This window comes from Pelodiscus sinensis, chromosome 19, assembly GCF_052426305.1.
Source record: "Pelodiscus sinensis isolate ZL-2025 chromosome 19, ASM5242630v1, whole genome shotgun sequence".
Lineage (NCBI taxonomy): Eukaryota > Metazoa > Chordata > Testudines > Trionychidae > Pelodiscus > Pelodiscus sinensis.
This window is the reverse complement of record NC_143070.1, coordinates 19,883,133-19,898,804: the sequence shown is the minus strand read 5'-3', so window position 1 is coordinate 19,898,804 and position 15,672 is coordinate 19,883,133. Positions and strand designations below refer to the sequence as shown.

The 15,672-nt window shown below is 52.1% G+C and overlaps 1 protein-coding gene across 1 annotated transcript in view; it reads left to right on the top strand.

Moving 5' to 3' along the window:
- Nucleotides 1-15,672, top strand: part of LOC102443998 (uncharacterized) — a 293,825-nt gene that overhangs the window by 263,906 nt on the left and 14,247 nt on the right.

Below are 15,672 nucleotides of genomic sequence, written 5' to 3'. Positions count from 1 at the left end.
TCCCAGCGCTTCTGGTTGGTCACCTGAGAGATTGTACCGCTGTGAGCGCGTATCTGGGCACTGCGCGTGCGCAGCGGTTCTCGTGCCGCCCTTGCCGGTCTGTGCCCACCGCTGTGAGTTTTGCAAAGTGCGCGTTAAAAGCCTTTCCCAAGGGGCAAAAAACAGGACAATGTAGCACTTTAAAGACTAACAAGATGGTTTATTAGATGATGAGCTTTCGTGGGCCAGACCCACTTCCTCAGATCAAATAGTGGAAGAAAATAGTTACAACCATATATACCAAAGGACACAATTAAAAAAAAAAGAACAAACATGAAAAGGACAAATCACATTGCAGAACAGAAGGGGGATGCGGGGGGGGGGGGGAGGTAAATGTCTGTGAGCTAATGATATTAGAGGTGATAATTGGGGAAGCTATCTTTGTAATGGGTACATAAGAACATAAGAATGGCCGTACTGCCTTAGACCAAAGGTCCATCTAGCTCAGTAGCCTGTCTACTGACAGTGGCCAGCACCAGGTGCCCCAGAGAGGGTGGACCGAAGACAATGATCAAGCGATTTGTCTCCTGCCATCCCTCTCCAGCCTCTAACAAACAGAGGCCAAGGACACCATTTTATCCCCTGGCTAATAGCCTTTTATGGACATAACCTCCATGAAATTATCTAGCTTCTCGTTAAACTCTATTATAGTCCTAGCCTTCACAGCTTCCTCTGGCAAGGAGTTCCACAGGTTGACTACACGCTGTGTGAAGAAGATAACTAGAGTAAGATAACTAGAGTCTTTGTTAAGACCCCCATGCAAAGTGTTGAATTTTAGCATGAATGACAGTTCAGAGGATTCCCTTTCAAGTGCAGTTTTAAAAGGCTTTTGAAGCAGGATGCAGGTAATTAAGTCGTTGAGACAGTGTCCTTTCTGGTTGAAATGGCAAGAAACTGTTTTTTCTTTGTGATCCTGTCTAATATCTGTTTTGTGGGCATTGATCCTTTGGCGAAGTGTCTGAGACGTTTGTCCAACGTACATAGCAGACGGACACTTTTGGCACATGATAGCATAATTATATTTCTGGATGCGCAGGAATATGTGGTCTTGATCTTATAACTCACTTGGTTAGGTCCAATAATGGTATCAGCGGAGTGAATATGTGGACAAAGCTGGCAACAGGGTTTGTTGCAAGGGAAGGTACCAGGGTTGGTATTAGTGTGGTATGTCCTGTGGTTGTTGGTAAGAATCATCTTGAGGTTAGGTGGTTTTCTATAGGAGACTATGGGTCTGTCTCCCAGAGCCTCTTGGGCTACGTCTACACTGGCATCCTTTTCCGGAAATGCTTAAAACGGAACAGTTTTCTGTTATAAGTATTTCCGGAAAAAGCGCGTCTACATTGGCAGGATGCTTTTCCGGAAAAGCATCCGTGCCAATGTAGACGTGCTTTTCCGCAAAAAAGCCCCGATCGTCATTTTCGCGATCGGGGCTTTTTTGCGGAAAAGAAATCTGTGCTGTCTACACTGGCCCTTTTCCGGAACAGTTTTCCGGAAAAGGACTTTTGCCCGAACGGGAGCAGCATAGTTTTTCCGGAAAAGCACTGATGATTTTACAATAGATTGTCAGTGCTTTTCCGGAAATTCAAGGGGCCAGTGTAGACAGCTGGCAAGTTATTCCGGAAAAGCGGCTGATTTTCCGGAATAAGTGGCCAGTGTAGACACAGCCTTGGAGTTTAGTGTCCTTTTCCAGTATAGGCTGTAGTTTATTGATAATGTGTTGGACAGGTATAAGTTGGGGGTTGTAGGTGATGACAAGTGGTGTTCTATTGTTGGTTTTCTTGGGTCTGTCTTGAAGTAGATGGTTTCTAGGTATTCGTCCGGCTCTTTCAATTTGCTTTTTTATTTCTCCGCGTGGGTAGTTGAGGTTTATAAATGCTTGGTAGAGATCCTGAAGTTTCTGGTCTCTGTCAGTGGGATTAGACCAGATGCGGTTGTATCGAAGGGCTTGGCTATACATGATAGATCGTATTGTATGTTCTGGATGGGAGCTGGAAGCATGTAGGTAACTGTATGAGTCAGTGGGTTTTCTGTAGAGAGTGGTGTCTAGTATTCCATTGTTGATTTGTACTATGGTTGTAAATGGATCTCTCGTGTAGAAAGGTCCAGGCTGAAGTTGATGGTGGGGTGTAGGTATCATATCTTACTTGTACTTAAGTATGCACAGGTAAAAATTGGTTGTCCTATGGAACCCTATGCTTAACCGTCCGAGTTCTTGCAGGTGGTATTAACACACACACACTCTATATAAACACTTATAATATAATTCTATATTATATGCACACCTATACTATACATTTTTCAATGCTGGAATTTAACGATACTCACTGCCTTCATTTATAAAGAAGAAGAGGGACCAAATTAAATACAAGTCAGATTACAGAAATGTATTTATTTTGTCCACATTCACGGTGTGCATTTTTCCATTGTAATGATTAATTTCCAAAATGTTTGTTCAACTATAGGAGCATTTTTTTCCAAATGTACCAATCCTTGCTCTTCTATGAAAAAATATGTGTCCATCATACGGAAGAATCTCTCACAGGCAGCTGATGGAGACAGAGGTCTATTGGCCATGGTGCACAGCTCCCTAATTCTACAAAAAGAGTGCAGCAGATCCATGGTCTCTCCTAATGAGGCCAAAGACACATCAAGCTTCTTTGCAGTTTCATTTGTCTAAAATGACATACAGGCAGTCCCCGAGTTACGTGGATCCACCTTACGTTGGATCCGCAGTTACAAACGGGGCTTTTCTCGCCCCGGAGAACAGGAGCGGCGGGATGCCCAGATGCGCCGCGGTCCGCCGCTCCCGTCCTCCGGGGCGAGAAAAGCTGCTCCCCGTCTCCCTGGTCTGCAGGGAGACGGGGAGCAAAGCCTTGGAGCACGCCCCCAGCAGGACAGCCCGGGCGCGCTTGAGCTGTCCCCCTGCGGGCGTGCTCCAAGGCTTTGCTCCCCGTCTCCCGACCAGCAGACCAGGGAGATGGGGAGCAAAGCCTCGGAGCACGCCAGCAGTGGGACAGCCGCGGCGTGCCTGGACTGTCCCGCTGCCCGCATGCTCTGCGGCTTTGCTCCGCGTCTCCCAGGTCAGCACACCAGGGAGATGGAGCAAAGCCGTGGAGGACTTGGGCGGTCCCGCCACCCCCGTCTCCCTGGTCTGCTGGGGGGGGTGCAGCTAGTGCCCCCCCCCCCCCGCAGACCAGGCTTTTCTTGCCTACCCCTGTGGTAGAGCAGCTGGGGGCTGCCAGGTTGGTCCCGCAGCGCCGCTCCGGACCAACCCGGCAGCACCCCAGCTGCTCTGCCCCAGGCGTCCTGATTCTGCCGCTGCTGGTCAGTTTCAGCAGCGGCTGAATCAGGACACCTGGGGCAGAGCAGCTGGGGTGCTGCTGGGTTGCTCCAATAGTGCCGAGAAGTCGCGCTACTGGAGCAACCCAGCAGCACCCCAGCTGCTCTGCCCCAGGCGTCCCCCAGTCAGCCGCTGCTGAAACTGACCAGCGGCTGACTACTGGAAGCTGGAGGCAGAGTTGCTCTGCCCCAGGCTTCCTGGAATCAGCCGCTGATCAGTTTCAGCAGCAGCTGACGTGGGGACGCCTGGGTTTCTTAAGTTGAATCTGTATGTAAGTCAGAACTGGCATCCAGATTCAGCCGCTGTTGAAACTGATCAGTTTCAGCAGCGGCTGACGCCAGTTCTGACTTACATACAGATTCAACTTAAGAACAAACCTACAGTCCCTATCTTGTACGTAACCCGGGGACTGCCTGTAGTCTCTTACCTTTTCTAATCCCAGTTTCATGCTTGTTCCAAGTGGTCCTAACATTTGGCATCAAGATGTCAGCTCTTATTAGCTCCAGGTCCTCAATTATTTCACCAAAACATTTCTGAATGGCACACTGGAGTCCATCTACCAGTGTCCTCAAGAGGGCATCTTGTTCCTTTGCAGTTTGAAACCATTGACTATGTCTAGGCTGGCATGATTTTCTGCAAATGCTTTTAACGGAAAAGTTTTTCTGTTAAAAGCATTTGCGGAAAAGAGCGTCTAGTTTGGCACGGACGCTTTTGCGCAAAAGCACTTTTTGCTAAAAAGCGTCCGTGCCAATCCAGACGCAGTTTTGCGCAAGAAAGCCCCGATTGCCGTTTTAGCCATCGGGGCTTTTTTGCACAAAGCAGTCCTGAGCTGTCTACACTGGCCCTCTTGCGCAAATACATTTGCGCAAGAGGGCTTTTGCCCGAATGGGAGCAGCATAGTATTTGCGCAAGAACACTGACAGTCATACATTAGATCGTCAGTGTTCTTGCGCAAATTCAAGTGGCCAGTGTAGACAGCTGGCAAGTTTTTCAACAAAAGCGGCTGCTTTTGCAGAAAAACTTGCCAGTCTAGACACAGCCATCAAGTATAATTTAAACTTAAAAAACAACAAATGGTCTGGTAGCACTTTATAGACAACAAAACATATAGATGGTATCATGAGCTTTCATGGGCACAGCCCACTTCTTCAGATGACCGGAGGTTTGAGTGTAGGATGTACAGACCTATTTATTTTGTCTCTGCACATCCTATACTCAAAACACCGGTCATCTGAAGAAGTGGACTGTGCCCACGATAGCTCGTGATACCACATATATGTTTTGTTAATATATAATGTGCTACCAGACTATTGGTTTTTTTTAAAGTTTATCCTGTACAGACTAACTCAGCTATCCCCTGAAGCTGGTATAATTTACGCAGCATCCATTCTATTACTGTGCTTATCTGTGCTTGGAGAATATTTAGTGCCTTTAGCACTGGGCCCACAACCATGGCATATTCTGTCAATAAAACCAGCCCTGCTGGATTCAGTCTGTCTAACAGTCAATACATAATGTTGATAAAAATACAGAATGATCAGGGATTGTTTTTTTAACAAAAAGAAAAGTATAAAGCAAAGAACTGCTTCTTACATACTAATTTGGAGTTCTGGGAACACATTTCTCATGGTCCCTTCTCCTTGTTCATTCAGTATGCACCAAATTCTCTCCACAGCCATGAACACAGAGTTCCATCTTTTCTTGCTTGGCCAAATGAATTGTGGCTTGCATTCTGCTTCCACCATTTTTGCTCCAATTGCTGAGTGTTCCGTTTTATTTCATAGTGCTTAACATCTGGCAAAAGTGGACTTGGCCATCTTTTGTTAGGGGTCATTTAATTCTTCCTGTACCACATCTATAAATGAAACTAGGTTCTGCAAGTGGCAGACTCAATGTTGGTGTTTTGCTACAATGTATTCACGGCTGTTATCTCTGTCTGGGATGTCTTCAGTTTTGTGAAATTCAGCTTATCAACATGAAACCCTGTTGTTGAAAACATAGTTGAGAGACACTTCTTCCCTCCCTCCCCCCCACCAAAAAAAACCCCAAGCCACATTAATGTGTCTCCCAAATGATATACCACGCTGGGAACAATAAATTGAGGGAAGCCTGGGAGAAGCTGTGACACCTCCCCTTCCCTGAGCCAGACATCCTGGCTGTGTCTACATTGGCATGATCTTGCGCCAAAGCAGCCGCTTTGGCGCAAAAACATGCTGCCTGTCTACACTGGTGGGGAGTTCTTGCGCAAGAACACTGACGTTCTAATGTGTGAAATCAGTGCTTCTTGCGCAGGAACTATGATGCTCCCGCTCAGGAATAAGCCCTCTTGTGCAACTGTTCTTGCACAAGAGGCCAGTGTAGACAGGCAACATGAATTTCTTGCGCAAGAAAGCCCGATGGCTAAAATGGCCTTCGGAGCTTTCTTGCGCAAGAGAGCGTCTACAGTGGCACAGATGCTCTTGTGCAAAAGCACATCTCTTGTGCAAAGGCCCATGCTAGTGTAGACGCTCTCTTGCACAAATACTTTAACGCAAGAACTCTTGCGTTAAAGAGTATTTGCGCAAGATCATGCCAATGTAGACACAGCCCCTCTGGCCCATCCCTCTCTCCTGCCCCCTGCACCTGAGGCCCCTCATCCAGCCCCTATCTGCTCTCCACACCTGAGGACTCCCCTGCCCTTGACCCCATGACTGCACCATGCCAAGCAGCAGGGCTGCCAGTGGGGCAGCTGTTCCAGCCAGGCTCTGGAGGAACTGGGTGTGAGGGGGGGCAGAAGGGAAGGGGCTCGGGTTAGGGTTAGGGAGCCTGGTCAGTGGCCAGCCCTGCTCACCATGCTGCCCAAGAGCAGTTCTTGTCCTGCCCTGGCCCAGCTGATGCCCGCCCCTCCAGTTGCTCCAATGCTAAGAGCCGGATATGCCGACTCAGGGGCTTCCCCACGGGCTGCGCAGGGGCTAGCAGGGAGCCTGTGGAGCTGCAAACCGGATGTTCGACAACCTGGGCCAGTGGTGCTGCCTGGCATCTCCAGGAGCCTGGGCCAGGGGCTTCCAGTCCCAAACTGGACACATGCCTCCCTCATCCCTCCCCCCCTTGCCCTGCCCCCATCCCCTCAGAGCTCCCCTCTTTCACCCCTTCTAACTTCTGCCCCTCAGCTAGGGAGACCCTGGCTCAGTCCCCCACAATACAGGCACAGGAGTGGACGAGGATCTCACACCCCAGGGATTCAAGAGCCCATCCAGCAATGTGATATGGCTCCCCATGACGGTCAGTGTGCAGTGTGCATTGCACAACTGCTCACCATAGACATGTAGGCCTGGGTGACCCTGCCCATCCTGGTGCCAGCTTGTGCCCAGGCCCCAGACCTCCTGGGCACTGGCATTTGTCGGGCCAGCAGCCAGCTGGCTCCCCGGGATGTGTATGTGATTAAAACAGGCATTGGACTGGCAGAGACCGGGGCAGAGGCTGGACTCTGGGAAATGCTGGGGGTTGCTGCAGGTGCTGACCCCCTGGGACTCGCTGTGCCTGTGGCACTGGGTGATGGTTCAGTGTTGCTCAGGGGCTGGTCGAGGGTTTGTTGTGACACTGGGAGCAGCCCAAGGCCAGGAAAGGAGCAGAGCCAAGTGTGAGACCCTGGTGTGTTCGGGGCGGTGGGGGGGGAAGAGAAGGGTATCTCCTGCCTGGCACAGGAAGCTTGAGACACCAGACAAGCCACCGTGGAACATTGTGGGAAAAAGAATCTGTTGGCCGCTCCCCTCCTCCTTGTGCCCTTGAAGAGGAGCCGAGCCCCAAACCCTCTGTTCCGCAATGTGATTTGTCCTTTTCATATTTGTTCATTTTTTTTAATTGTATCCTTTGGTATATATGGTTGTGACTACTTTCTTCCACTATTTGATCTGAGGAAGTGGGTCTGGCCCACGAAAGCTCATCATCTAATAAACCATCTTGTTAGTCTTTAAAGTGCTACATTGTCCTGCATTTTGCCTCTTATCAGTGTGAGCTCTGGGGAAGGAAAGGACAAGCCAGGGCAGAAAGAACTTTCTCTCTCCCAGGCTTAGATGCTGGGGGTGGGGCAGAGAGGGAGGGGGATGGTGGTGGGGGGCGGGTTAGGCACAAACTGAAGAATCTGCAGCAAGGGCAGATGACCGTTTTGCGGGGCCCCGGGAAGCATAATTCTGCGGGGCCCCCCCTTTGCCACGGCGCATGCGCGGGGCTTTCTGAAGCACGGGGCCCGGGGCGGCCGCCCCGTTCGCCCTGCCCTATATCCGCCCCTGATCTGCAGCTGGTGGGCTGATGGTACAGGACACACCGAGCTGGCTCACCAGAGGCGCCTCTGTTCCCTGGGCCAGGCAGGAGCGCACTGTGTGTGTGGGTGCGTGACTGGCTGCTGCGTTCGCCCTGTGAGTATCTCTCGTTCTCTTCTCTTGGCCAGTAAGTCATTCATGTCATAGAACTGGCTGCAGGTGCTGGATTTGCTTTCAGCTGGGTGGTGCCAATGACTTGGGGCAAACGCTCCTTTGTGACGGGCAGAAACCAGAATGTTATAGGGCTTGGGGAGGGAGTAGGCTGTCTGTCACTCAGGCTGTACTGACAGGGTAGGTGGGGCAGGGTTCTCTCAAATTTGTTTCCATATCTGTGTGGAATAAATGCTGTTATGTGCACCAAGATAGGCGCAGATGTGCACCACCCATAGAAACACAGGCTGCTGGCTGTGGGGGCTTTGCTAATCAGCTGGGCAGCACCCGAATCTCTCCTGAGTGGCTGCCCAAGTGCTCAGCTTACAGGGAACACTGGTGGGGGACCCATGAGCAGCCCCAGCCCATGTCCCCACCCCCACCCCCACCTAAGGCAGGTGGAAAGTCTGAGGCTCCCCCTAACTGCCCCATTCACGTCACAGTAAGAGCTGTCTGGGCAGTGGTGGGATCCATGGGCCCTCCATGTGCCGTGGGCAGAGGCTGCTACGGCTGGCCCATTAGTCAGGGGCAGCTTTTGAGGCCCCTCCCCCTCTAGGGGGATGGTCCTGTGATGGCCCCAGCTGCATTGGCACCCCAGGGCTTCTCCTCTCTGGGCAGGGCTCCAGCTTCTGGCCAAGGTGTGGGGCAGAGCCCAGGGGGAACGGGGAGGGGCAGGGGAGTCTGGGGAGAAAGAGGCCAGGCCAGACCTGTCCACATTCAACAGTGGGGGGGGGGGGGGCATTGGCCTCCTGTTCTGGGGCCCCCAAGGGGGATGGGCAAAGGCAGAGGTCGCTGATTGTGAGAGGCGTATCCCGTATCCATGGGAACACTGCACCCCCTGCCCTAGGGGCTGGTGACAGGTGGGGGGGAAGGGCAGCAGCACATGGGGCTGGGAATGGGAATGTTCCAGCCACCAGGACCACCCAGCCCTGCAGGAAAACCTGGAGAGAGGCAAGAGGGGAAACTGACAGATCCCCACCCCCCCATCCCAGCCTGTGTCCCTGGGCCAGTCAGTGGGGAGAGGGGCCGCACTGGGGTGGCAATGTCCCGGCTCCCAGCACGCTGTCGGGAACAGGAGAAGCAGCAAGCGGGGGGCGGGGGGAGCAGGTGTGATAACAGCCCCCAGCAGCAAAAGTCCGACAGAATTATGGGGTGGGGGTTTGCGGTGGGGGGGCAGTTCCTACTACCCAGGGGTGGGTCAATCCGACTCCACAAGAACCCAGAGGAGCTGGACCCATCGTCCCGCAGCTCCATGGCCCCGGGGGGGGGGGGAGGGGGCAGCCCGAGACACGCGTGGGGCAGAGCCCGGGAGATGCAGCACGAGGAGCCGGGGGCGCCAGGCGGAGCAGCCAGGGACTTGCCGGGAAGAGGGGCCGGCGGGGGTTGTGAAGTGGCGGGGCTGGGTGAGCATGACTGGGGCGTGGCCAGGAAGTTCCCGGTCTGACCTAAGCCCTGCCGCTGGACTCCTAGCAGAGTCACTGATCTGCGCATGTGCTATCTCATTGGGCCCCTCCATTCCGTACGGTGGGGGACAGGTTTTCGTGCTTCCCCGCCCATCACTCCCCACCTCTACTCAGGCCCTGCCCACCCCGCAGCGGGCTGCAGCAGCGTCTGACTCTGTGAGTAGAAGGAGGCACCGAACTTTGCTGCGGTCACTGCGCATGCGCCCTCAGGCAGTTCTTGATGCCGTTACTCGCCGCGCTGCTTCGGGGGAGTGGGGAGCGGAGCGAGGTGGGCGGGGCCGGGAGGTTAATGCTGGGGGGGGCCCTGGGAGTGGGGCTGTTGGTTTGTTTGTTTCCCTTCGCGGCACCTCATTGGCTGCCGCTGCTCCTGGCGGCTGGGAGAACCCCGCGCTGCGCATGCACGAGTTTCACGGGCGGGCCTGACGGCTGCTGGGGGCCCCACCCCTCGCTCCTGACCCGCCTCCTCCTCCCACACTGCGTAGTCTGTGGAGCGGCCGCTGCTGGGTCCCGGCGGAGGGGTTGTAGGGCAGAGCCTCAGTGGGTGTGTGTGTCTGTGGGAGGGGTCACACAGGCTCAGGCGGGGGGGCCTGTGGGAGTTGGGGGAGGGGCCTCAGGCCGCTCGTTGCTGCCCCCTCTGTGGCTGAATGTTGCACGTTCTGCGCAGGGCCCGTCGGCCCGTCTGTGTCTGGCTGTTGGTGCTTCCAGACGCTCACACGGGGGGGGGGGGGGGGGCGCTGAGAGCTTGTGCGGGCCGGCGGTGGGCAAAAGTGTTGTGAGAGGGGGCTGCAGAGTGCGGGGGAGGGATTTCAACACAGGATGAGGAGGGGCCCTGGCGTGAATGGCTCAGAGATGCGATTCTGGCTGGGGCAGGTGGCTGAGGCACCAAATGGAGGCCCTGGCGGGGGCAGGGGGTGAGCAAAGTTTTTTTGGGGGGGGGTTGATTTTTAATTTTGACTTTTTTTATCATCAGTGCTGGTCCCTCACGGACACACGCTCCGGACCTGCCCCTACATTGAGAAGCTCAGGAAACTGAACTCCCCCTGATCTCCAGTCCAGGGTCAGTCATGGCTGCAGAGAGCCCTGTGGAAAGTCCCTGGGAAGAAGCAACGCGTCCTGTCTGTCTGGAGGATTTCACAGCCCCTGTCACTCTGGAGTGTGGGCATAATGTCCACCAGGATTGCCTCAGCCCTCCATGCAGAGACACTCCGCAGCAGGGACCCCTCCAGTCTAACAGAGAGCTGGTAAACGTGGTAGAACTAGCCAAGCGGCTGAGTTTCCAGGCAGCAAAGAGAGCAAGATCGGACGGGGTATGTGGGGAGCACCAGGGCTACGTCTAGACTGGCATGATTTTCCGGAAATGCTTTTAATGGAAAAGTTTTCCATTAAAAGCATTTTCGGAAAAGCGCATCTAGATTGGCACGGACGCTTTTCTGCAAAAGCACTTTTTGTGGAAAAGCGTCCGAGACCAATCTAGATGCGCTTTTCCGCAAAAAAGCCCCAATCGCCATTTTCGCGATCGGGGCTTTTTTGCGGAAAACAAATCTCAGCTGTCTACACTGGCCCTTTTGCACAAAAGGTTTGCGCGAAAGGGACTTTTGCCCAAACGGGAGCCGCATAGTATTTCTGCAAAAAGCACTGATTTCTTACAGTAGGAAGTCAGTGCTTTTGCAGAAATTCAAGTGGCCAGTGTAGACAGCTGGCAAGTTTTTCTGGAAAAGCGGCAGATTTTCCAGAAAAACTGGCCAGTCTAGACACAGCCCAGGAGTCTCTGAAGCTGTTCACTGAAGAGGCTCAAACTCCCATCTGTGTGATGTGTGACAGATCCCAGGCTCCCACGGTGCTGCAAATAAAGGAAGCTGCCCAGGAGTACAAGATACAGAGTTGCTGTCCAGTGTAATGGGAAATAACGTTGGATTTTAATTACAGACTAATTTCACCGACTGTTCCCTGGCACAGGTGTGACATGGCTCTGTAAAGCCTTCATGGTACAAGAAAAATGAAATGTTCTGGCTGTGTGGCAACTTATATCAAGTCTTTACAGAGACCCAATGTGGGAAACATTTCTTTGAGACTCTGAATTGTGAGACCCAGCCTTCTCTGGTGACAGGAAGGGTTTTTGTACGAGTGTGATGGACCGGGCCATGTCTGGGCACAGCTGAGGGCGTCCGCTCAGGGTGAATTGCTCAAATCTGGGGCTCCTTACAGCCCCCAGACTGGTGACCTCTCCAAACAGGCCACTAACCAGTCCCACAGAGCGCTTCAGCAACCTGCCTGAAGCCTCCCGAGCAAAACCCCTCCGACACCCCAGCAATATCCGTGCCCCAGATGGCCCCAGGCCTATACACAGGTGGGGGGGGGGGGGGTCCTAGCATCCAATCCCACCTACCCCGAACAAGTTCTGTCCGGTTCCAAGAAACCAGCCACAGATCCCTGGTCAATTTACCCTCTGGACCTTACCCACAAATCACGCTGGGCCAATCCTTTAGCATCTAACAACTAAAGATTTATTAACATAAGAAAGAAAAGCATGAGAGTAAGGTTATTAAAGTACAGTACGTTACATGCACCGAATCTCCCAGTTCTCGATGCAGTCTCTAGCAAAGATGTTGCAGCTGCTGGTTTAAAAGTTCTTATTGCACATCCTAAGATCAGGATGGGTTCACAGGTCTTCCGGGCTCTTCGATCCCTGCAATGCTGCCTCCGGGATGAAGTGCTGAGCTGAGAACAAAAATGGCATCGATCACATGGCCTCTTTATACCTCCTTCCTGGCCTCTTCTTGTATGCAGCAAGTCACCTGGTCAGAGGCCAATCTCTATGTTCCCTGCTGGCTGCTCTCAGCTGACAGCCCTCATTCTTTGGGTGTGTCCATAGCCCATTGAGAGCCATTGTTCCACAGGGCTTCGCTACTCAGCCTGTCCATAGCAATGCTTAACCACATTCAGAGAAATATTCAGCTTCCACACAGATTACAGATTCCTACCTACACACATGGACATTATATACTCACATAAATAGCGTACATAAGATCAACAAACGATAAGCTCCCATTCAATACCCCACATGGCTCCCTTTTATACCAATTTCTGGGGCCAACACCCCCACCTAGGGGTGCAGCAGCGATCTGGCTGCTTCCCTCCAATTCGGTAATGTGACAACGAGGGAAGATGTTAACAATCAGAGAAGTTTAGATCACAGGAGCTGCAGGCCAGTCTATGGGAGTGAGCTGCCTTGGGACTGGAGAAGAAGAGTTTACAAGCAGTTACTGATTGGATGAGAAGCAGTAAACATTTGTCATTTGCTTTGTAGACCTGCAATGGCATCTGGGCCCTGCACAACACCCATCAAGTGACAATCCCTGCCCTGAGCAGGTCGCAGTCTCGTTAGACAAACAATAGGAAGGGAAACGGAGCAGCAAGTTGCTCTGATCACCAAGCCCATCAGTGATAGAGTTTAGCCCAAACAGTGGTCTCTCCAGGCTCAGTCCACAGCTACACTAACCACCAGGCGACACTTCCTCCGCCTCTGAGCATCAGTGAATAATGATGAAGTGTGTCCCTTAGAAGGGAAAGATGGCTCGCTAGAGGCCGCATGCCCAGCAGGGAGAGGATGCTGAACTCCTGAGTTGCTCCATGAGGGTATAAACTCAGATGCTGCAGCCAGTGCTAAAGGAGGTCACTGGGCTGGACAGCAGGGCTCCAGGCAGTGCAGGGCCATGCCAGTCACCACTGGAGTTTGACTGGGTTGTAGCAAGAGGTCAATCTGATTAACTGATGAGATAATGCTTATCGGTGCCAGTTACCAGATAAACTCTCCACCGTACCTGGCAGTGCTCACTTGCTCCTGGCAGCTAACATTAGTCTGCAGCTGCTGAGAGTCCCCGTTGGCTGGCAGCCCTTGTGGCCACCCCTGGCAGACCTCACGAGAGAGCCCCGACCTCAGGAGAGCCCACGTCTGCTACCGGCCCTGACTTCAGCAGGTTAAAAAGATTTTAACTGATTAAATTGTAGTCGGTTACATGATCGGTATTTTTAACCCTTTTTGCCTTCCTAATGCCCACTTGCATCATTCTTTACAAAGGTGCCACCACCAATCTGTCCCCCACCCTCACAGGCATCCTGCTGCATCTGCTGTCTCTTTCTCTAGGGACAAAGCCACGTCCAAGGCTTTGTGCCTACCAGACAGGAACAGAGCTCCACAAAAATGGGTCTGTGCTGCTTAAAGGCAGACAAATGGGCTCCCAAAATCTCATGGGGTTTGCCCTGGTGCTTATTTCTGTTTTCAGGAAAAATTGGAGGCCCACTTGAAGAGTCTGAGGAAAGAGAGAGAAAAGCTGCTGGGATGGAAAGAGACAGCAGAGGGGAAAAGCCAGGAGTGTCTGGTAAGTGCCTGTGGTTATGGACCGGTAGGGACTGGCAGTGGCAAGGCTGTGTTATGAAGTCAAGTCCTGTATGGTCTTAGAATCAGAGAGGTGGAAGAGACCTCAGGAGATCATCAAGTCCAGCCTCCTGCCCAAGGCAGGACCAATCACAAGTAAATCAACTAAGCCAGGGCTTTGTCAAGCCGAGACTTAAAAACCTCTAGGGATGGAGATTCCACCACCTCCCTAGGGAACTCATTCCAGTGCTTCACCACCCTCCTTGTGAAATAGTTTTCCCTAATATCCAACCTAGACTCTCCCACTACAACTTGAGACCATTGCTCCTGGTTCTGCCATCCGTCACTACTGAGAACAGCCTCTCTCCATCCTCTTTGCAACCTCCCTTCAGGAAGTTGCAGGCTGCTATCAAGTCCCCCCTCAGTCTTCTGCAGACTAAACAAACTCAAATCTCTCAGTCTTTCCTCATAGGTCATGTGCTCCAGCCCCCTCATTATTTTGGTTGCCCTCCCTGGACCCTCTCCAATGCATCCACATTCTTTCTATAGTGGAGGTCCCAGAACTGGACACAATACTCCAGATGTGGCCTCACCAGAGCCGAATAAATGGGAACAGTTACTTGTCTAGATCTGATGGCAATGCTCCTAATATAATCTAATATGCCATTAGCTTTCTTGGCTGCACGAGCACACTGTTGACTCATATCCAGCTTCTTAACCACTGTAGAACTGCTACTTAGCCATTTGGTGCCCAGCCTGTAACAATGCTTGGGATTCTTCCATCCCAAGTGAAGGACTCTACACTTGTCTTATTGAACCTCGTCTGATTTCTTTTGTCCCAATCTCCTAATCTGTCTAGGTCACTCTGTATCCTATCCCCATCCTCCAGCATATCTACCTTCTCCCTAGCTTAATGTCATCTGCAGACTTGCTGAGGGTCAGTCCATCCCCCCATTCAGGTCATTAATAAAGATGTTGAACAAAACTGGCCCTAGAACTGATCCTTGGAGCACTCTGCTAGAAAGTGGCCGCCAACCTGACATCGAGCCGTTGATCACTACCCATTTGGCCTGATAGTCTAGCCAGCTTTCTATCTGCCTTGCAGTCCATTTATTCTGTCCATACTCCCTTAACTTCCTGGAAAGAATATTATGGAAGACTGTATCAAAAGCTTTGTTAAAATCAAGGTATATTACGTCCACTGACTTTTCCTTTGTGAGTTTGGGCTTGCTTATGTTTCTCCTGGATCATGGATTGCTGGGTTAGATCAATGTGAAGACAGGCCCTGAGCTTCAATGTAAGAGGATGAGTTAGTCACAAGAACTGGACATTTTCCCAGAAATCCTCCCCAAGGGAATTGAACGTCCCTGTGAAGAGCTGTCTGCTGAGTCTACTCACTTTGTTCCTTTTTCTCCCTGGGTTTCTCTGTCAGGTTGCTGCTGAGTCGTGCCTCCTCCTGCTCTGGGTCTGAATTGCTAGTGCCCATAAAAAACAGAAGATGCTGCCCATGGCAGACATGGGGACATCCCTTTCAGAGGGATATGGGCCAAAGGAGATGCTGAGAGAGACGCCTCTGCCTAATATCCACAGAATAGAGTCAAATGTCATAAATTTTAGGGTTTTCCAAGAATTTGTCCTTGGTGCGCACTTATCTCCCCATGAAAGGGCCCCGGGCTCCATCCATGCCCCTGACCAGCCCTTTCCCTGTTTTCATACAGAAAGAGGCACAAACCAAGAGATTGAAGATTGTGGCCGAGTTTCAGCAGCTGCGGCAGTTCCTGGAGGAACAAGAGCGACTCCTGCTGGCCCAGCTGGAGAAGCTGGACGAGGAGATTAGGAGGCTCCAGACTGACACTGTTGGGAAACTCTCCACACAGATTTCTTGTCTCAGCAAGCGGATCAGTGAGCTGGAGGGGACATGTCAGAAGCCAGCGAGTGAATTCCTGCAGGTGAGACTGAGGGAGAAACATCCTCGCTCCCCACACAGGGAAGAGAGGCTCCTGAATA